At 42.4% G+C, this 22643-nt stretch overlaps 1 protein-coding gene across 3 annotated transcripts in view; it reads right to left on the reverse strand.

Annotated features, from left to right (window-relative positions):
• The window catches only part of PTN (pleiotrophin), a 112799-nt gene that overhangs the window by 62424 nt on the left and 27732 nt on the right, over positions 1–22643 (reverse strand). Inside the window, exon 2 of one of the 3 annotated variants that reach the window (XM_043541193.1) lies at positions 11214–11406. The exons of the other annotated variants lie outside the window; for them this stretch is intronic. The gene's annotated coding sequence lies outside the window, so the exon portion shown is untranslated. The remainder of the gene's footprint in view (positions 1–11213; positions 11407–22643) is intronic. 3 annotated transcript variants of the gene reach the window in all.

Raw genomic sequence — 22643 nt, forward strand, 5'->3', positions numbered from 1 at the left:
GCCTTCGAAGTAGGCATTACTACCTGCATGTTACAGATACGAAAATACAAACTCAGGGATGTTCTGAGACACACTGTGCCCAGTGGGGGACACAATCACAGTCCCTGTGCTCTGCCATGAGTAGGGACAACTCCCACCTGTCTCCACTAGAGCTGTGAGACACCCCAAAGTATACAGAGAGTCCACAATTATGACTGTTTATATTACTGTAGCTCCAAGAAGACCCAACCAAGATCATTATGCTAGGTGCTGTTCATACACAGAGAGAGAGAGTCCCTGACCCTAAATAGCTTACAATCTAAATAGACAAGACTGAGAAAGAAAGTATTATCCACATTTTACAGATAAAGGAACTGAGGAACAGAATCATCCAAGAAACTGACCCTGGATACAAGGAACCTGGAAAACTAGAAGATAATTTTGTCACAGAATAATGGCTTTAAGGCTGGTGGGACAAAGCAGGACTCATAAAATGTTAAAAGACTGGAGATGGGGGTCCCACATGTGCCAGCTGATCTTCAGCTCCACTACTCCTAGTCTGTCGTTGAATTTTTCACCTTTTTTTAAAAACAATCTGGTTTTGTTTATAAAGTACCTATCACGCAGCAGTATCTAGGATACTATACATAGTAAGTCAAGAACTGGGTTCTATGTCCAGAAGGACCATCATGCAAAAATAGTAGGCAAAGAAAAAGTTTCTACCAAGAGAAGAGTTGGTGCAGAAAGGGGAGCCTAAATGATGAAAAGTGGGCTGCAACAAGAATGCTAATTGAGAAGGAACCTCAGTACAGACAGCAGCCCAGCTAATTCCAACTGCTTTAAAGAGACACAGAGACTGGGGTGGTTGTTCAAGCACGTCACAACTTGATTAGAAGGTTTTGGGCCCTGATGAGTTAGAATTTAAAACCTTGATGAGGGAAATGAGGAAAAATAAACTGACTTTTCTTTCCAAAAAGTTTTCTTCCAACCCTAGTAGACTGTAGCTTAAGTTGAAACTTCTTAAGGGGAAGCCTATAAAGAAAAAGTCCTATAGAATATCATAGTAATGAAACAAATAGGACTCAACAGAAATTACTTTAAAAATCTATTGAATTTAATTCTAAAAAAAATCACAATTCTCTAGGTTTTTTTAAAAACCTTCCTGTAAAATTATACCATAGGAATTTAATTTTCTATTAAAACTGGTTAAAAAAACTTGAAGAAAAGTGATTGGTTTTCATCACATTATATACATGTTTTCCATGAGAAAACCATCAATGAGCATCTCCTTCTGAAAAGCTGAGCCCAAAGGCTCAAAGTACAGACTCAGGAGAAGAGCTACATGAAAGTTTTTGTACAAACCCATTTTTTCCCTGAAAAATACCAATTAGGATTGACCAAAACAATATGGGTCATTTTCAATATTTTTTTTCAGTTACAAAAAAGACAAAAGTAAATCAGAAGTGTCAAAACAGTTTGTTTCAGCATTTCTGGTCAACTAGAACATTTATATAGATATGTAAGGAAATTTCTGTCAACATTTCAGTACACCATAAATCAAAGAATTTTCACTTTGAGACAACCCAAAACTCCCCAGCACCCAGCCCTCAATTTTTCAGATTTGTATGCAAACAAAATATTCAGTGTGACACCGAGACAGCGAGTGTTAAATGACCAGCAGGCTAAGTGATTCAAGATCAACCTTTAAGAACATATTAGGGAAGTAATGAAATGGTAAACAGAGTTGTTTTTTGTAGATAATTATCAAAGCCATCTTAAATGGAAGAGGGTTCTGTATTGTTAGAGAATTAGAAGTAAATACTAATTATATTTGCCTGTGTTTACCTATATCTTGTTAGATGTTAACAATGTGATCTAATCAACTTGTAGATGCTAAACTTCTGTTCCTCTCTGTTACTATATCCTATTGATTCAAAGATCAAAAAGGAATATTAACATTTAGATGAAACTTGGGCATAATAATATCACTGTCTATGTTTCTCTTTGAAGTTTGTAATAAACTATGAACTGCTTGAATGGGTAATTACTTTATGCAAATGAATACAGCTAATTACCTATGTATACATAGGAAATAGGTGGTTTAATTCAAAGTAACAATGTATATTATCTATTCTTCATCCAAGGAATGTCCGCTGTGTTATCTGCTGTCAAGAGGCTATCGTAGCCTGCCAGAGATCTACAAAAGAACTCTAGGGCCTGATCCTATCATCTGAGATCTGCTTGCACTTCGTCAGGGAAGTTTAAGTCACAAGACTGAAGTCTCCAGCTTCATTCTGGATTACCCTGCTATTTCTCATGAAAGAATTTAAACAGACTCTACACATGGACTGCTGATTGGATTATAACCTATGGAATTGATTCTGAAAGAACTTTTTACAACTCAGCAGCTCACCACCTATGCTATGAAACTGACCTAAGAACTTTATTCATATCTGTACATATAATGATTTAAGGCAAAGATTTTGTCACAGATATTTTTGGTAAAAATCAGGGACAGGTCATGGGCAATAAAGAAGAATTTATCGAAGCCCGTGACCTGTCCCTGATTTTTACTCAAAATATCCATGACAAAATGTGGAGCCACTGGGCAGCTGTGGGGCCAGCTAGGAGCTCCAGTGGCCCCCACAACCCGTGGGGGCTCAGAACTCCAGGGTGCCCCTCCCCCAGCGACTGGGAGCTGTGGGGTCCCCTACTGCCTGTGGCGGCCAGGAGCTATGGGAGCCCAGCCATGAACTGTGGGGTCCCCTCGCCTGTGGCAGCTTGGAGCCCCCCGGAACCTGTGGCAGCCAGGAGGCCTGGGGTACCCCCTGCCGCCCATGGTGACCGGGAGCTCTGGGGATCCCTCCACGGCGGCTGGGAGCTGCAGTGTACTCCCACCACCCACAGTGGCTCAGAGCTCAGGGGCTCTGCTTTAATTTATATCTAGCTGCCTATGGTCTAAAGGCATTTTTGTCCCAGCAGCTAGGAATAGCCAGAACACAGCAGCACTCCAACCAACCCCCGCATGCTCCTGGGAACATGTCTTATGGTATTCCCCACTCCATACAGTGATCTTCATCACTAATGCAGTGTTACTAGATCAGGGCATTTAGACCAATGATATTTAGACCAATCATGCCTTCTTGAAATGGCACTGTAGGCAGCAGGCCAACCTACTGCCATGGTTCTCAGTACACTGATGTGATGTGTGGAAATCTCCCCTCCCACACACCTTGTCTCTGCTTTAGGGAGCAGCCCCCTCATTAGTCATTTATGTTTAAGGCACGCAGCCCTAAGAAAACATTTATTTACTGGGAGATGAAAGACTTCCAAAGGGTAACTGATCAGTTTGGTTTGGTTCTGTCTCAGATAAACGTATGTGGGTCTGGAGGCTGCTAAAAGATTTAACAATGGAAGTCCTACATCAAAGGAGTGGGATTTCCAGCACCTGTTTCCAGATTTGTGATGAAGGCTGTTCTATCCCATTCTCTCTCTCATCTATTTATGGATTCTTCTCCCCCGCCACAAGCCGGGCTTTTAAGCCACTTTCTGCCAAAACAGCTCTGATGATTAAGCGAACTACCTCACAAGGCTCAAGCCTTACATCTCCCTATTTACTGAGCCAGAAATAACACAGGGAAGTAAAAGCAGACTCAGAAGTTACATACACAGAGGTTCTTTAGGAAAACATTTCTGGGAGGCTCAGCAGATTCAGGTGGCCCTTCTCAGTCAGAACACTCACCACTTATGCTGGCAACAGTCTACTCTACTAGGGTTCAGGTGAGTGTTAGGTGATCAGTAACTCTGGAAAACATTAATATGGCAAAACAATTGAGCATTCCTTCAGCTTGTAAAGCTTTGAGCCTTTCTTTACCTCCTATTCAATACATTGGAGCTACAATCTTATCTCACTTGCTCCAAAGGGCAGTTCTGATTGGACAGCTTTCCATCATTTTTGGCTTCTGGAAACAGCCACTCCTAAAGTAGTGAGTAGCTGTAAAAGCTAGTCAAATTATTGCTACACTGGTTGTTTAAATGGCTTTAAAATGTTCCCCACGGTCTCAAACCTCCAAATTTGGCCACTGATTTGAGGCCTTAGCTGAAAGGAATTTGGGACTTTTACTATATTAACCAAGAGGGCTGGAAAATTCCTTTGGGAAGAAAGGAGATGGCAAGGCATTTGCAGATCAGAATTTACAGTCCTTGTCACAGACGAAATGTGTTAATAAATTTGAGTCAGCACTACTGTACGTCACATAGAAGGTTCCCTCAGACTGCATTCATTTGAAATAATTTGTTAAAGGAAACCATTCTCCTGGTAACAGAGAGCCTGGTCCTGCATACTTTTGTTGCTTATTCACAAAAGTAGTCACATGAGTAAAGACTGTGTGTATGACTAAGGATTCAAGGGATTGTGTTAACAGTTACCTCAGACTGGCATTTGCACCCTGGAACTAAACCCTTAGACTGGCATTTGGATCATCACTCATACATCAATGTCCATCATAACAACCATCCAGGGGCAGCCATACCACTCATCTGTCTCCTCAGACACACATTTACCTTTGTTCCATGCAATTCTGGAGTGCTATCACTTTTATTACTGTAAAATGATTTGCTTCGTAATTGTGGCATCATGAGACTGTCATTATAGATATAGGTTTCAGAGTAGCAGCCATGTCAGTCTGTATCCGCAAAAAGAACAGAAGTACTTGTGGCACCTTAGAGACTAACAAATTTATTTGAGCATAAGCTTTCGTGGCCTACAGCCCACTTCATCGGACGCATAGAATGGAACATATAGTAAGAAGATTTTATATATATATATATATACATACATACACACACACACACACACACAGAAGGTGGAAGTTGCCATGCAAACTGTGAGAGGCTAATTAGTTAAGATGCGCTATTATCAGCAGGAGAAAAAAACTTTTGTAGTGATAATCAAGATCGCCCATTTAGACAGTTGACAAGAAAGTGTCAGGATACTTAACTTAGGGAAATAGATTCAATATGTGTAATGACCCAGCCACTCCCAGTCTCTATTCAAACCCAACTTAATGGTATCTAGTTTGCATATTAATGTTACCTCAGCAGTTTCTCCTTGGAGTCAGTTTTTGAAGCTTTTCTGTCGCAAAACTGCCACCCTTAAATCTTTTACTGAGTGGCCAGAGAGGTTGAAGTGTTCTCCTACCAGTTTTTGCATGTTATGATTCCTGATGTCAGATTTGTGCCCACTTATTCTTTTGCGTAGAGACTGTCCAGTTTGGCCAACATACATGGCAGAGCGGCATTGCTGGCACATGATGGCATATATCACATTGGTAGATGTGCAGGTGAACGAGCCCCTGATGGCGTGGCTAATGTGATTAGGTCCTATGATGGTGTTCCTTGAATAAATATGTGGACAGAGTTGGCATCGGACTTTGTTGCAAGGATAGATTCCTGGGTTAGTGTTTTTGTTGTGTGGTGTGTGGTTGCTGGAGAGTATTTGCTTCAGGTTGGGGGGGGATGTCTGTAAGCAAGGGCTGGTCTGTCTCCCAAGATCTGTGAGAGTGAGGGATCATTTTTCAGGATAGGTTGTAAATCTGTGATGATGCATTGGAGAGGTTTTAGCTGGGGCTGAAGGTGATGGCTAGTGGCGTTTCGTTATTTTCTTTGTTGGGCCTGACCTGTAGTAGGTGATTTATGGGTACTCTTCTGATTCTGTCAACCTGTTTTTTCACTTCAGCAGGTGTGTACTGTAGTTTTAAGAATGCATGATAGAGATCTTGTAGGTGTTTGTCTCTGTCTGAGGGATTGGAGCAAATTCGGTTGTATCTTAGAGCTTGGCTGTAGACAATGAATCGTGTGGTGTGTCCTGGATGGAAGCTGGAGGCATGTAGGTAAGTATAGCGGTCAGTAGGTTTCTGGTATAGGGTGGTGTTTATGTGACCATTGCTTATTAATTATTATTATTATAGATACAGTTATTGATGCTAAAATAATTCATCTCACTTTGTTTCAAGCTTCTATCACTTATTTTTAATGTGCCTCATTTTGATGCTTGCAGACTCACTTTGTCCCACATTTGGGCTTCAGGAGGTTGAGACATATGCAAACTACAGTCAACATCCCTGAAAGGGAAGCAAAAGCACAAGCAGACAAGATTGCATAACCCACTTAGTAGTGTTAGCTCTGGAGAAGCAGAGAGCTTGAGCTGTCAGATTTTCCATGTAACCACACGGCCATGTGGAAAATCCCGTCTGCTTATCCCCAGGACCTCACCTCACTTCTCCGCATGAGAAACTGGATGAAAGATACTAGAGAGAATGACAGATCAGATGGCAGAACAGCAAAGTGATTGGGTGGAGGGGAAGGGTTTAAATGCCAGGGAGGAGAAGTCAGTCGCTGGAGAGGTGAACTTAAGTGATTTGTACAAGACTTGTGGATCATATTCACTTTGTGAAACTGGAAGCCTGCCTTATGAAATGCTCAGGGAATCTGTGTGTCACAAGGCTTTAACAGACCGTTCTATAAGGATCCCCTCCTCCCTATATCAACAGGAACCCATCCCTTCCACCTTAGTTCCCATTTGGCCTGTTACCAAACAGCCTTCCCTTTCAGCAGAGTCCTTTTATCTAATATGTAAAAAGAGGGCACACCTTCTTTGACCTTAAGCATGCCAGCTAGAGCTGGTCAAAAATTTTCCATTGGAACAGTTTTCTGTTGGAAAATGCTGATTCAATGAAACTGAAACATACCATGGGAACATGTCGATTCCATCTAAACTTTTTATGGAAAGGAGAAAGTAAGACAAGCCAGGCTGCCTTCTTTCCTGCCACCTCACCCACCCACCTCCCTGGGCTCTTCAGCTCCCCAGTAACCCACCTGAAGGGTTGCTGAGGAATCTAGGCTGCCTGGATCCACACCCATTTAGCCGCTGGGCTGCCTGACTCTCTGGGACCTCCAGCTCCTCTGTGACCTGTTCCCTAGGTGCTCAGCTCCAGCTGACCAGTCAGGCAGCCTGGGGAGCATCCCCCGCCCCGAATCATAGAAATATTCCTGCAGGGGGAATGTTTTGGTGAAATGCAATATTGCAGAATTTCCATTCTGCAAAAAAGTTGGAGATGTTGGTTTTTCATCCCATTGGAGATGAAGTTATGTCCCAAAGCTTGACATTTTTCACAGAACAGAAATTCTCGTTTCCAGCCAGTTCTAATGGCAACATATCGGAAACTTTGCTGCAGGCATCACTTGCCCTGTACCAGACAGTGTATATGGAACTCACGTTGACCAGTCAGGAACTTTACAGCCAGTTGTGACAGCGTGCTGTTGACAACTTCAAATTAGGCTCTGTGGAAGCCAGCACCCTGGCCACTTAGAACACCCAGGGCACTGAGTGTGGTGAAGACAGCACTTACACCTGCAGGTAGCCTGATGAGTTAATGAGGTAATTAGCTCACCGAGCTGGAGAACCCAGGAAGGAAAGCAGACTGTATAAAAGGCTAACCTAGGGAGCAGGAAGGGGGTGCCTCATAACTGCTGCTATATGGTTGTACTGTACTTGGAGCATAAGAAAGAAGACATATAATGAACGTGGTGAAAGTACTTTGGTGGACCTCTGCTGTTTACATCACCAAGAGGGCTTACCAGCTAGGGTCTTCCTGAGAGGAAGGGGAACCAGTTAAGAAGCAGGTACCATCTAAACTCCTTGGTGTGAAGTACAAGGATGATGGGGCAAGTGACTGTGGGGAGCAGGATTAGCCTCAGGGATCCAATGGGAGTGTGAAAGAACCTACATAAAATTCCTACATAATCACTGAAAGAAATTAAAGCCTTTACAAGGTCCTAGGTGTCACATACAACACTGGCTACTTATCAAACTTCACTCCCCTCTTTTACAATTCATGAAAGACAGATATGACTAGAACAGAAGTAAGAAAAGAGCACGGGGTGAGATGGGAAAGCAGGACTCGTCTAGGGAAGCAAGGGTTGATCTGAGTCAGGGAGCAAAAACAGAAGAGGGATGGGAACGTAGGGACAAACAATGCAGAAGAGGGTGCATAAATCCTCACACATTAATTGTTATTTTCTTTCCTTTAATTTTGATTTCAGACACTGCATCATATCTGTTCTGTTTCAAGTGACAGGAGAGTACAGAATGGTAGTTAAACTCTGCCCTAAGTGGATTCCAGACACCATAGAGGAAGCATCTAAAAATGAAAACAGAGCAGGAACCAAATTTCCAATCTGGAGATGGAACGGGCCTAATTTATAACCCAGAATATATTTTAAGTGCTGCTACTGGTTCAGTTTACAGCCCACACACATTAGAGTAAACCACACGGAGCTGATCTTTAGAGATGTTGAACTCCCACAACTCCAGCTGAAGTCAATTTGAACTCCGAGTGCTCAGCACTTCTGAAAATCTGGGCCTATAGGTATTTCTTGAGGGACCTTAGATATGGTCATACAGTTTGTATATTAACATTACGCCTCGACACACTCACCAATTTTGGTGATTCTAGATTGTTGTATTTTTCAGGCTCGTGAGCTGAGCTTACACTTAACAATAGGACTGTTATTCCATTGGTCAAACTGGAAGATATAGAATGGCATTCCTCCCAGTAATGGTAGCAGTGAAAAATTAGGGATGATTACTAAATATTTATTCTCTTGTCAGATGAGAAGGCACATCTGTACCAGATGGACTCTGTGATACTAATTAGTGACAGGTGACTCAAAATGATAGTTTTTAAAACGCACCTAAAAGTTTGGACATTTGAAAACACCTTAATGTTTTGTGCTTAGCAATACTTAGCTGGTTCTCGTCTTTCATTTCCAATTCTTCTTCTTTCTTGTCAGGCTAGAATGATCACAAGGAAAGACTCTCCTCAGGTATTTTGGTATTTCCATTCCCAGCCCAAACTAGGAAGCATAGAGGCAGACCCAAAAATGAAGAAAGAATGGTCTTCTCTCAATGTTATAGAGCCTTAACCAAAAATAAACAAACAAAACATAAAAATTAAATAAAATAAATGATTCAAGAGATGGAGGAAGGTCCACACCATTTTTATCTACGCTGGTTTGCCAAATTTTTATACTAATGCATCATGCTCCAAAAAGATCCCTCCCTCTTAAAATCCTTTCTTCTCCAGACAGAAAGAATGGTCTTCTGTTTAAGACACTGAACCAAGACTTTAGAGATCTCAGTTAAACTCCCAGGTCTGCCACAGACTTGCATGTGATCTTGGGCAAGATAACTGGCTGTTTGGTTTAAGAGTCTTGTCATCATTCTGTGCCTCAGTTTCTCATTTGTAAGATGGGGATCACAGTATTTCCTTTCTCCTATCACTTGTCTGTCTTGTCTAGAGCTGTTTGGGGCAAACACTATCACTTAGCATGTGTTTGTACAGTGCCAAGCACAACAGAGCCCCAGTCTTGGCTGGTGTCTCTAGGCTCTACTGTAATACAAATAATAATAATAATATGAAGAAATCACAGATGGGTCAAAACATTTCTCTGTGCCCCATTTTCTTAGTCTTTGTTGTTAATCAAGGAGATGAAATTTGTTCACTGAAGGTGGGAGGGGGCATTCTCTCTGCACTACACACTCCATCCACATGCAGACTTCAGCGTGCAGCCTCACTGAAGGGTGATGTATGGTTACACAAATGAATTACCTCTATATTAAGTCACCAGACATAATCCTGACAGAGATTCCAAGCACTTGGATTCCTCTTTCTATGCAATTTCTCCTTCCCCTCTCCTCCCTCTCTCTTTGCTTTGATTCCTTTGACAGCCAAGTTCTTGGAGAGTTACTCTAGGTTACAATGTGTCACCTTTAATGGAATTCAAAGCTGTAATTCAGAAAGTGGCCACTCTTGACCTCTGACCCCACTGCCACCCACTCTGCCCCCCACCCCCTTTCTCCATCTCCATGGAAATGAATAGCAGAGCGAAAAAAATGGGAGCAGGCGAAATCTAAAGCTTTTCACAGAGCCCCTGAGAGAAAGATGAATGAACTCATTCATCACAGAGCGAGAGACCCGGAGAGCAATGGTGATTGAAAAGCAATCCAGGAGAGAGAGCAAGAGAGAAAGACAGAGATAGAAAAGGTTACCTCATGCAGGAAGTTATGTGATTTGAAAAAGAAAAGCACAGGAGGTAAGTCCACTTTCAAAAACTAGCGTTTCTACAAAGAAAGAAGAAGATGTTATTCAGGGTGCAAGTTATTTCCTCAGCTCCTTCTCCAGCTAAGAACTTTATTTGGGGGAGCAGAAAGGGATGGACATTTGCAATGAGTGTATGTGTGTCTCTCTCTCACACAGACCAAAAAAACCCTCTTTTTTCAAGCATTAAGGATGGGCAAATCATTTCAAGGAAGAATAAAAGCAAATTAAAAGATCAAACAAACCAGAGTGCAAACCATGGTTCTGAAATGCTTCAGAAGGTAACCTAAGGCTTTGGAGTTGTTTTTCCCTTAATCCCCATCCCCTCTAATTGTGCCATCCCAGTTCTTTTTGTGCCCACCTTCAGAAAATGGAGATGTTTACACCTACCAACATCAAGTGCAATTAAGAGGTAATGTCTTTTTCATTTAGAAGCAGCAGTACACATTTCCAGTTTCCCCACCCCTCCCAGCAGTGCTTGGGATAGTCTCCCTGCTTGAGATGCCCCTCCGGGAACAAGTCAACATGAAAAAATTCTCACTGCCACCAAGTGAAACGAATATCACATCAGCAGCCTGGGCTAGTGAAAAAGCAAGAACATTTTTCTCACACTAAAGCTTTTTGGATTTGTTTTCCTTCTTCTGAGGAGAAAATGACCATTTGTATTACAGATAGAAAAATATGCCATTACACACAGCTCTACTGTAGATTCTAACAGCACAAAAAAGCAGGGAACTCAGTGGTACTGCAGAGGGGATGGGTCAATACCAGACTGGAGATTCAGCAGCAGCAAGGAGTTTACATATCTGCACCGTTTGATCTGCAGGACAGCAAAAAACTTAATAGAAGGCAAGAAGCAGTGGCAAATGGCTCCCTAAAGATGACATATTTCCCCAAAGCCATAGCTTGGGAAGATACTAGACAAAGGATGCATATATATAGTGGGGCACCTTTGCAGGTGAAACACACTCCCCAAAATTAAACTTAAAAAGCCAGAATCCAGCCAACTGGCTCACCGAGGAGTGGGAGAAGGCAACAATAGTGGCCTCTCTAGAAGCTTAAAACTATCCTTACCTAACTACATGTCCTTGAAGATTTTCCCATTTTCATCCTCAGCTTGATCCAGACTGTGTCCTTATCCTGAAAACATCAGGCCCACTTCACACGCCAACTCTGCTTATCCTACATAAGCTGATGGTGACAGGACTGCTCTCTCCAAGAACTGCACCTAGGGATGGGACGTCTTGTCTCACATTCAGGGAAAGTCCTGTCTCATGGCAAACCAAAAAAACAAAATCTGTAGTGCCCACACAATAAAAATCCCCTCCTACATGGCTGCTTCCAACTCAGCCTCTCTGCATGAAACTAGCTAACACAGTGCTAGGAAAACACCCCAAGGCTCAAGCACCCATGGAAAAAAATAGGGGGTGCTCAGCACCTACCAGCCACAGCTCTTCGGTGGGGCTGCCAATCAGCTGTTGGGTGGCTGGCAGGAGGCACTTGGGGGAGGGTGGAGAGCTGTGACCAGCGGGTGGGCAGGGGGGCCTTGGGGAAGGGGGCAGAGTGGGGCGGGAAGAGGCGAAGCGAGAGTAGGGCCTTGGGGCGGAGCACCCACCAGAAAAAGTAAAACAGTCAGTGCCTGTGCCTCTTTCCATTTCTGACCCCAAAGCCTTGAAAAGCCCAAGTCCTCAAGCAGTGAACTAGGTCACACGATCAGACATCACAATGTGGTCAACCAGACTGAAACATCATCTGACTGTGAAGCTGCCACTGTGGTTCCCTCTGTGATGCCTATGAGGGGGAGGGTGCAGTCTCCCCACTTGGCATAAACATCTAGAAATCACAAAAAAATGCTTGTGCCCCTATCCAGGTATAATCCAGACTTATACCTTTGTTGCTGCATGTCAAACATCTACACACTGGCTATATGGTTTCCTTGCCCATCATCTGCTTGACAATAATACCAAACCCTGACTACCACTCCTCAATTCAGCGTGCTCTAGAGATCCAAACTGCTGTTCTGGGAGCTTGAATGCTCTGGGTCCTGGGAACAGTGGAATTCCCACCAAAAACATTAAAAGCCTGATGTGATTCTGTGTTGGTGACACAGGCAGGGAACTGCACAGTCCCATTGGCAGGATGGTCTGTCCGAATTCAGTCATGTTTCAAGACACAGAGTTAACTGGAATAATGCAGGATTTATACTCCCTCTGGCCAAGCCTTTTAAAGCTGTTCTCCCATACCCCAGGACCTTTGCTTGCAAATTGTAGTCATTCAGGTCTCTGGAGATTACTGTTCCCTGTGTTATTTAAACAATAAACACACCTAATATTAGGTTTTCAGAGGCCTAGCCATATAGACATCTCTCCATGGGAGAGATGGCACAATCAAATTAACAATATTTCCTACTCTTACTTACAGAATAGAACATGTTCCAAAGAACGCCCTATTTCTTTAGGCCATCCAATGGGAGTTCCCTGGGGTAATGGCAGATTAAAGATTATGGGTCTTATCTGACTCCCACTGAACTCTTTCCACTGGCCCTAATTTAGACATCCTACACGTAGCTTTTGAGTCTCAAGCTTTAGCCCTTCTCAATTTTCTGGACTATTGTAGAAAGCACCATATCCCAGGCACAGCTAAATATACCCCTGTTTAATAATTATATCAATGCAATTATCACAAACATAAATCAGGAAACAGTGGGTCCTGATAGACAATGGGACAGTATGATATTTGCTTGAAATATAGTTGGTGAAATAAGAGTTTAGAGGCTGCTCTAAGCTACACCAGAGAACTGGACCAGTGTAGAACCACCCCAAAGATTAGGAAGTCTAGATCTGCACCTTTCCACCCCTGTGCCTCCATGCCCAAATATTATTAGGTGCAGCTGAGAATCTGCCCTAGGAAATGTACTTAATGGTACACTTATGCATTTTCAGGGAAATGAATTAATAGATCTTTCCCATCCTTTTATTCTGTGATTCTTCTGGGATCTGATCTTTCAAAACCTACTGACATGATGTTTCCATTTTATTATACCTCAAGTCAGTGCTTAAACTGAGCTAGATTTCAAATATGCTGAGCTTTGGCAGTACAACCAACATTTCTCTTGAATTTGGAAACAGAACTTTCTCAACATTCCACTTGAAGAAGAAAAAAAACAGGTAAAGATTAAAAGGGGCAAATAGAATAAAGTGTATATGTAGAGGGAGACCAGCTGATTCATGGATCCTTCAGTGCTCACTACTATTTCCACATGCCCCCCTCCTCAATCCCCCAGTCACGGTTCTCCATTCCTGATTTCCTCTTCTTATGCCAACCAGGCTGCAATATTCCCTCACTTTTCTCATCTTACCCTCCCTGCTTATACCTGTGCTGAGTTCTCTGTTTTTCTCTTCTGACCTCCCTTCAAAAGGGGAGCCTTCCCCCAGATCATATTTCCAAAGTCATATACTGTACAATGCTTCATGCTAAATGACCCACATGGTATCTGCAACCTCCAGGCCTTCTATAATAAACAAAAAATGTAATGGAAATTCCATTTCTTCAGAAGGCACTTAATTTGCATTTAAATAATATTTACAGTAATAAGCAGCTACAATTCTGCATCCTCACAAGCCTAAGGACCTCTTAGATTTTACTCAAGCAAGCTGCTTCTGAGTGGTGGACAATGGCAAGTACGAATACAATCCCAATTATATTAGATGAGGATGTGATTCTTCATTACGTTTTCTACTCTGTTACTATTCTGACAAGTCAGTATTAATATTTTATGTCCCTAGCTGCCTAGTGAATAGACATATAAGGTACCCAAGTGCACTGCCTGTGCACGGAGTAGTACTGGGATTACCAGGTGATCCGTTACCCTGCTTCTAGTTTTCATTATGATCACTCTTTACTATTGGTAGTAGTATTACAATAGCAACCAAGATCAGGGTGCTAGGCACTGTTACAGACACATAGTATGATAAAGTCCCAGACCCAAAGAGATGACAGTCTAAAAACAAGACAGATAAAAGGGTAGGAGAAAGGCAGTATTATTTTCCCCATTTTACAGATAGCGAAGAGAGACACAGAAAGATTAATAAGTGATTTGCCCAAGATTATATAGGAAGCCTGGGACAGAGCCAGGAACTGAATCCATGTTTCCAGAGTTCCAGTCCAACACCTTTCTAACATAATAATGAGGTGAATACGCTGTTATGGAGGTCAGTGTCCTCCTCTCCTTGAAATCAGGTTATATTAATAAAAGGATTCCTCATGCAGCCCAGTTCTTTGACCAGCCCAGTTCACTGTCAAAGCTGCTCGTTTGAACTTGGAGAGTACCTCACATCCACAGATGCCCAAAGCAGAGACAAGTAGAGCTGGTCAAAGCTCAGAATTTCTCTTTTATGGGAAATGACATCATTTCAAAATTTGTTTTCATTGCAAATTGGAATGAAAATAAATATTTTCAAAATTTCCCAAAAGATGGAAATTCTGAAAAAAAAAAAAAACCTTACTTCTGAAAATTTTACTTCAGAAAAAAATTGAAATTTCATTTCAAAATTAAATTTTGCTTTTTAAATGTATTTTATTTTTATATTTTCACATTATTTCATGACATGTCTCTAGTAGAGTAAGTATTTGATGCCTGTTAAAATATGCAGCTCATAATAGGTTAAATTCCTAAAATATTCCCTAACTTGAGGTCTCTTAGTTTCAAGTTACATTATCAATATCAGCTGGCAATTTGATTGGCATAGTTAATTGACATAGCCAATACTTTGTGAGAAGCAAATGGTTCTCTTATCTGCTCATTTAGGAAACAAGGTGCTTAATAGTTGGTGGTTCTCTCTCATTGGTATTATTTAGGAAAATTAGATATTTCCTTGATTACTTACACTTGAGTATATGTGAGGTTATAGCTGTGATAAAATGCAGTACCCAAACTACATGTGTTCTATGTATATGTATGTAGAACAGTTACTCTAATTGGCTCTGAAGACAAGGTTACCCTATTTGCTGTGAGAATTAGATCAGCAATACCACTACAGGCACTGTATTATGTATAAACATTCAAAGGGGCTTTTGTGAAATTATGGACCTCCCCATACAGAGTGATTCTTTTGTGATCCCTCTAGTATCCCCATTCTTTCCCACTTTCCCACTTGGGTCTGTTAGATGGCAGTTTCATACCACATATCTCGGGGGAAGTACTAAAATGGTTCATAGAGAATGTAACCTTCTGAGACTTGATGGACATAAAAAAATCTTAAAGAATGAGGCCAGTGTTGTTCATGAAGTAATACAGAATGCAAGGTGGGGACATATGGGACATAACACTATTGCTCTGGCTATGACAGCAATGGATTACACTCATAATTTAATTCATATATGTGTAATTCTGAGGAATAATCCAATTATTTTTCAGGCTGAAAGATAACATGGATTGCCTTTCAGCTACCTTACTTGTCAACACTGTCCCAAGTGTGACTAATGAGCACAGAATCATATAATAGAAATGAGGGCTTGTAGGTCATCACAGGAAGCTTATAAATGGCCCTTGTGGGCTATGGCAATGAGCACCTTACAAAGGCATGTAATAAATAAGGAAACAAATAATAAATCAAACCCATCTATACACACCTAGCACATGCTTTCTTCTACTCTGCTTCCCTGAGCATATTGGCTGACATGGTCCCCAGCTTCGTGTGACAGATTCATAGATTCATGGAGTTGAAGGGATGATTAAATAATCTAGTCTGACATACTGTATATCACAGGCATGACATTTTACCCACTTAATCCTGTATTGAGCTAATAACTTGTGTTTGACTGAAGTATAACTTCCCAGAAAGGGAGCCACAAGCTTGATCGGAAGACATCAAAAGATGGAGAATTCACTACTTCCAATAGTAGTTTGTTCCAAAGGTTAATCACCTTCACTTTTAAAAAAGTGTGCCTTATTTCCTATTTGAATTTGCCTGACTTCACCTTCCAGCCACTGGTCCTTGCTATGCCTTTCTCCATTACATTAAAGAGCCCTTTAATACTCAGTATTTTCTCCATGTGAAGGTTCTCATACAATGAAATCAACTCACCTCTCTGTCTTCTTTTTGATAAGATACACAGATTGAGTTATTAAAAGTCTCTCACTGTAAGGCATTTTTCTCCAGCTCTCAGATACCTTTTGTTTCTGCACCCTCTACAATTCAACACCTATTTAAAATTTGTGAACTTCAGAACAATATGCAATATTCCAGTATCAGTCTCAACTACACTATATACAGCATACATTCCTATACCCCTGTTTATTCCTCCAATGATCACATTAGCCTGTTTTGCCACAGAAACAAGCCTGCTTGTCCACCATGTTCTCTAGATCATTTTCAAGGCCACTGCTTTCCAGTTCACAGCGTCCCATTCTGTAGGCATGGCCTACATTTCTTGCTACTAGATGTATAACTTTGCACTTGGCTCTATATGTTCAAAGAGTGACTCACCTGCAGGATACAAAATAAATTGGGGAAAGGATGGCTTTCTGCTTAAGGTACTAGCTGGATTCAGATGACCTGGGTTCAATTCCCAGCTGTGACGAGTCAGAATCTGATCCTTAAAATCAACTGATGTTAACAGTGTTTCTGAGGCTCAAGATTTTATCATGACTTTTACAATATTTGATTTTTTTCTTAAAATCTCATTTCCTAAATTCATGTTATTTCATGAGTATCTCCACATATTTTAAAAAGTTTTTAGAAGTTTCATGGTTGCAAAGAAAAGCCCTAGGGTACACTCAAGTCACATTAAAAAGAATTAAAAATAAAAAGAACCTTCAATTTTTTCTTAAATCTGGTGATTTTTAAGACAATATAATTGGGGGGGGGCTGACTCATGGTTTTTGAATGCCTGGAGTTGGCCATTACTTTATTAAATGGCATAGCTGTACTGAATTAGTGCTAATGGATTTTTCTTCATTAGTATAGTTAAAAATCAATATTAGTTTTATAAGAATGTATTAGTATTTAGACTTTATAGAATGTTTGTAGGATGCTCCATGCATTAATCCTACTTACAATATCTGTATCCCATGCTATAGAGTTATATTGAATGTTTGCATTGTAAACCTCTTTAATTGTGCAACTCACCAAAAGAAAAAGCAGCATTAATTAATGTAAAGTGCTTATCCTGCACACAAGATGGCCCACGGAAGACAAATAAGGCATTGTGTAACATCAAAGGACAGAGACCTTGTTGACTGCATTCGTAACTCCCACCAGGAAGGAGAGGCCTGCATACGAATTCATCCCATCAGTTTGGATTCTCCATCAAGGGGGGATAAAAATCCCTGACAAAAATAAACTGGGTCTCTTGATGCTGTCTGGACTCTCAGAGGCAAAGTTTCCTAAATATAAGCAAGAGATCTCCATGCTGCTTGGCATGGGTCAGCCCTAGGACATACAGAGCTGCTTATTATAGAAGCTTAAATTACTTTTTTAAATCTAAGTAACTCATTTGTGTGTGTATGTTTCCCATTTTAACCCTGTAAATAACTCATTTCTTTTTCCTAGTTAATAAACCTTTAGTTAGCTTATTACAGGATTGACTACAGACATTGTCTTTTGTTTGAGATCTGAGTACAACTGACCTGGGGTAAGTGACTGGTCCTTTGGAACTGGGAGCCACATGAATATTTTGTGATCTTTGGTATACAGCAATCATCTATCACTAAGTCCAGCTTGCCTGGGTGGCAAGATAGATGGGAATGCCCAAGGGGATTGTCTGTGACTCCATTGTAAGACTGTGATAGTGCTTTAGGCATTCACACATGTTACTGGTTTGGGGAAATCTAATTATAGAACATACAACCAGTTTGGGGTTTCTGCGCTAAGGTAGGCACTCACAGTCTTGAGCCACTCCAGACAGCGTGGCATATACAAACCTATAAGGGTCAAACGACTGCCTGCTAATATCTACTCTAGAGCCACAGGGTTGATTTCGCTCAGCCAGCCCCTGTTTAAAGAACAGGCTGCAGCTGTAAATTGCTGTAATGCATCATTCACATGACTGATGGATTTTCCTCCTCATTTGTTTCATTTTGTTTTCTTTTGCTGTGGTGTAAATTAAACCCCATTGTAACTACTGGTTTGATCCTGCCACATCAATCCAAAGCCTGAGAGATGGTTACATCCCTCATCTTATGCAGCTGTGTGACTGGGACCATTAGGAAAAGAGATGGGTTATTTAACAACACAGGAGTCTGAGGAACGCTAATACTAAACTCTTCAAATAGGCTTGTAACTATGCTTCTGTGAGTCACAACTGAGAATGCCGAACTCAAGACAAACTGCTGAGAAACAGGGCAAACACAACCCAAAACTGGTGGCTATTCTTCTATAAGATATACCAAACCAGCAACAAAAGTAAACTTCTGTTTAACCACATTGGCTAACAAGAAGTCATAAAAGCAGTTTCCTTAGGTATTCCAGTTCTTATGTCACCACCAATAACACTGGATTTAAAGGTGAGTGGTTCTTTACAACCAGTCTCATCAAATAAAAGGTTCTCTTGATCCCAAAGGACCAGCCATACACCCAGGTCAATATATAACTCAGATCTTAGCCAAAAATCATGCTGATGCCAATCCTTTAGTATCTAAAATCTAAAGCTTTATTTATAAAAAGAAAATAAAAGGTTAAAATTGGTTAAAGAAATCAAATACATACAACAATTGTAAAGTTCTTGGTTCAGGCTTGTAGCAGTGATGGAATCAGGGGTGAAAGTAATATTAATTCTTACCAGTACGGGGCCAGCTCCAGCCCCCGGAAGGGGCGAGGCCTTGGGCAGAAGGGGTGGGGCTGGGGGGTCAGCCGACCCCAGCCAGCCCATCTGCGCTGCCTGACCCCCACAGCCCGGGGCTCCAGCAGCGATTTAAAAGGGCCTGGGGCTCCGGCAACTGCCACAGAAGTGGTGGCAGTGACCAGGAGCCCCGGGCCCTTTTAAATCGCAGCTGCCCCTTTTGTCCTCCCCATCAGCACTGGGGGTGAGGGGGGGGAGGGAAAATGAGGTTAAAGTGCCGCGGCAGCGCTTTAACGTTGTTGCCCCTTTTGCCGTCCCTACTGGCAGGGCCGCCGACGGGGAAGGGGCAGCGACATTAAAGGGCTGCCGTGGCAGCGCTTTAATGTGGGCTGCATACAGGCTGGTACCGGCTTCTTACCACTTTCATCCCTGTATGGAATAAATTGCTGGGTTAAGAAGTCTCTGGTTGCTTCCAAATCATTGGAAGGTCCTCAGTTTATTGGTTAGAATGCTCCCATTAGTATAAGTTCATAGTCCAGAGGCTTGCGCAGGACAGAGGCTAGAGCAGGATAAAGGCAAAATGAAGGGGTTTCCAGAGCCTTTTAGATCTTCTGCCATATGGAGTGAAATCCATTGTTTTAAACAAAAACCTCAGCACAGCTAGTGGAAAATTAAAAGTAAAAGATGGGAGTTTGGAGTCACATGGGCAAGTCACATGTCCATGCCCAATTTTGCTCAGTCATTGCAGGAAGCCATTACCTATACTCCAAACAGCATGTTTACAGGACAGTCCACTCAATGTAGATGGGTATCTCCCACAGTCCATTGTAAGTTAAGTGTCCTTTTGGTGGGCCACTTAATTTGAATAGTCTCTCCAAGATGTGCTGATTAACTACCACGTGGGTGTTACCCCAGAAGCAAACATTTGAAATACAGGTATAGAGCCAATACTCATAATTTCAAATACAAAAATGATACATGCATACAGATAGCATAATCATAACCAGCAAATCATAACCTTTTCATAGACACCTCACTGACAACCTTTGTACAAGATTTGTTGCAAATATATAACAGTGGTTGCAACAATGATCTACATGGCCATAGTTTAATCAGATAACATCACAATGCTGCTTTTTGTGCTGTCAGCTCTGCCACTCCCTCCACATCTCAGAGAATTCTTTTCAGAGGAGCTCTCCCTGTAGTCACAATGGCACTCCAACTATCTGTTCTTGCCTCCAAACAGAGCATCAGAAGGAATGTGTAGGATACATTTTTCTACCCCACTTTTTTGTTCTATTTTGACGCCAGCAGTAGGTTTTCATTTTGGGGGGGGGGGGGGCAGTGGATGGAAAGGAAGGAGGATTTTTGAGAGAGACTGAAATTGTACTATACAGAATCCAGAGGTTCAGGATAGGTGCAGTGTGGAGTTTTGTTTTGTTTTGTTTTTTGACATCTCGGCTACTGTACGTTAAAAATGGAAAAGTAGTCGTCAAAGGCACAGAGGGAATGAGGGAGGGGAAAAAAGACTAGGAGTGGCCAGATCATTGATGTTTTAAAAGGTTTCAGAAACCTCTCGAATATTTTACATTGAAAATAAGACACTCAAGGCCAGAATTCAGTGAAGCCACACACAAACTTACATCGGCCAAGGAACTGGTCCACAACATTTAAGGACTGGATTACTTTGGTGAACACCTGACTTCGGTGGAGAGAGGCAACTCCTACCCACCAGCAGTATGAATAGGTTAAGTTTGTATCATTCCTTGTCTCATTACAATCCAATGTTCATGTCGTGCCTTTTCCCATTGGGATATTTCTCATGAGAATCATATTTTTCCCTTTTTAAGGATGAATGTGTTGCAGAGAGAGAAGCATTAAATAGCATTAGCTAAGCCAGGCTGACTGCAGACAAGTGAAATGTAATCTTTTCACACTCCGCTCTGTCTATGCTTCTCCAATCTCACCTGTAACATCCCTGCTGGCCCACCACACACCTGTGGCAGCAAAATCCAGTCAACCTGTAGCATCCCGATGTGTTCCATCCCTGTCCAAGACACAGAACTACCCGCACACTGTAGCCCTAACTTGTAGCATCCCTACTGTTCCATTGCTCTGCTCCCTCACAGCACTGCCATTGCACCTCAGTCCTGATTAGTATCACCATCTGCTATTCCAGACCTGCCCTTGAACAAATAGAATAAGGTACTCACAGCTGCTCGTGGTTGTGCAGTGGCTCTTTATTTTGTGCTTATATGCTTAAGCACTTGTGAGCAGCACTACACTTATCCCACCAGTGACGGAGGTGAAGCATCAATCAGACCTTGAAAATCCACATGAGTTACAAGGGGGGGGAAATAGCAATGCATTGGAGTAGGTCAACCTTTCCAATGTTCTAGAATATGACTAGCTCACTACTGATTGGTTTTCTACTAGCACAGCTTTGGCAGCATCTCATAGCTCCACTGTACAAAGCACAGGCTTGAGGTCCAGTCCAGTATCCACTGAATTCAATGGAAAGATTCCCATTGGCTTCTGTTGGTGTTAGAACAGACTTTCAGTGTCTACCAGTAATATGACAAAAATGATAGTATCTCCGGCAGTTTCCATTACCATCTGGTCCATATACTAAAGCTATTCTCTTCCTCTTTCCCAAAATCCTGCTGCTCTGGAAGTTTAGTCCAGCCACTGAAGCAAGAGAATGAAAGAGGCTGTGAAAATGTCATGGTGTCACTCGAAAGACTGGAGGATTTAAAACTACCAAAGCTTTTGCAGAGTGCAGGAAAGGAGTGAGTGAAATGGTCAGCTACTTTAAATAAAATGCCACAAATTGTCTTTTGCAGTTACCACTCACCGGAGTGTGTTGGCAGATGATCTAGAACAGGGGTCGGCAACCTTTTAGAAGCGGTATGCCAAGTCTTCATTTATTCACTTTAATTTAGGTTTTGTGTTCCAATAATACATTTTAACCTTTTTTAGAAGGTCTCTCTCTATAAGTCTATATATTATATAACTAAATTGTTGTCGCATGTAAACAAAGTTTTCAAAATGTTTAAAAAGCTTCATTTAAAATTAAATTAAAATGCTGATATTACACCACCGGCCCACTCAGCCCGCTGCCGGCTTGGGGTTCCGTTCACCTAGGCCAGCAGCGGGCTGAGCAGGGCCTGTGGCCGGGACCCTGGCTGGCAAAGGGCCGGCAGCCAGAACCCCAGACAGACAGTGGGCTGAGTGGGGCCGGTGGCCGGGACCCCAGACCAGCAGTGGGCTGAGCAGCTCAGCCTGCTGCCGCTCAGCCCACTGCCAGTCTGGGGTTCTGTCCGCGGGCTCCTGCCAGCCAGGTCCCGGCTGCCGGCCCCTCTCAGCCCGCTGCTGGTCTGGGGTCCCAGCCCTGTCCACATAGAGTAGGTACCTACCTTCTCCCTGGTTCTAGCCCATTCTCTTCCTCTCTCTGCACTGAGCTGAGGGTGGGAGTGCACTGAGCACAGGGCTGGGGGTGAAGGAGCAGACTGGGGGTGGGGTGCAGGGTCTGGCCAGGAGCTAGAATGAGGGAGGGGGCTCAGAGTTGGGGCAGGAGGTTTGGGTGTGGAGCGCTTACCTGGGCAGCTCCCATTTGGTGTGAGGGGTGCAGGTGGGAATGTGGTGGGGAGGGGTGCGTGCAGGAGCTCCCGTTTGGTGCTCGGGGTGGAGGTGGGGATGTGGGGGTTGCAAGAGTCAGGGCAT

This window comes from Chelonia mydas, chromosome 1 (assembly GCF_015237465.2).
Source record: "Chelonia mydas isolate rCheMyd1 chromosome 1, rCheMyd1.pri.v2, whole genome shotgun sequence".
In the NCBI taxonomy this organism is placed as follows: domain Eukaryota; kingdom Metazoa; phylum Chordata; order Testudines; family Cheloniidae; genus Chelonia; species Chelonia mydas.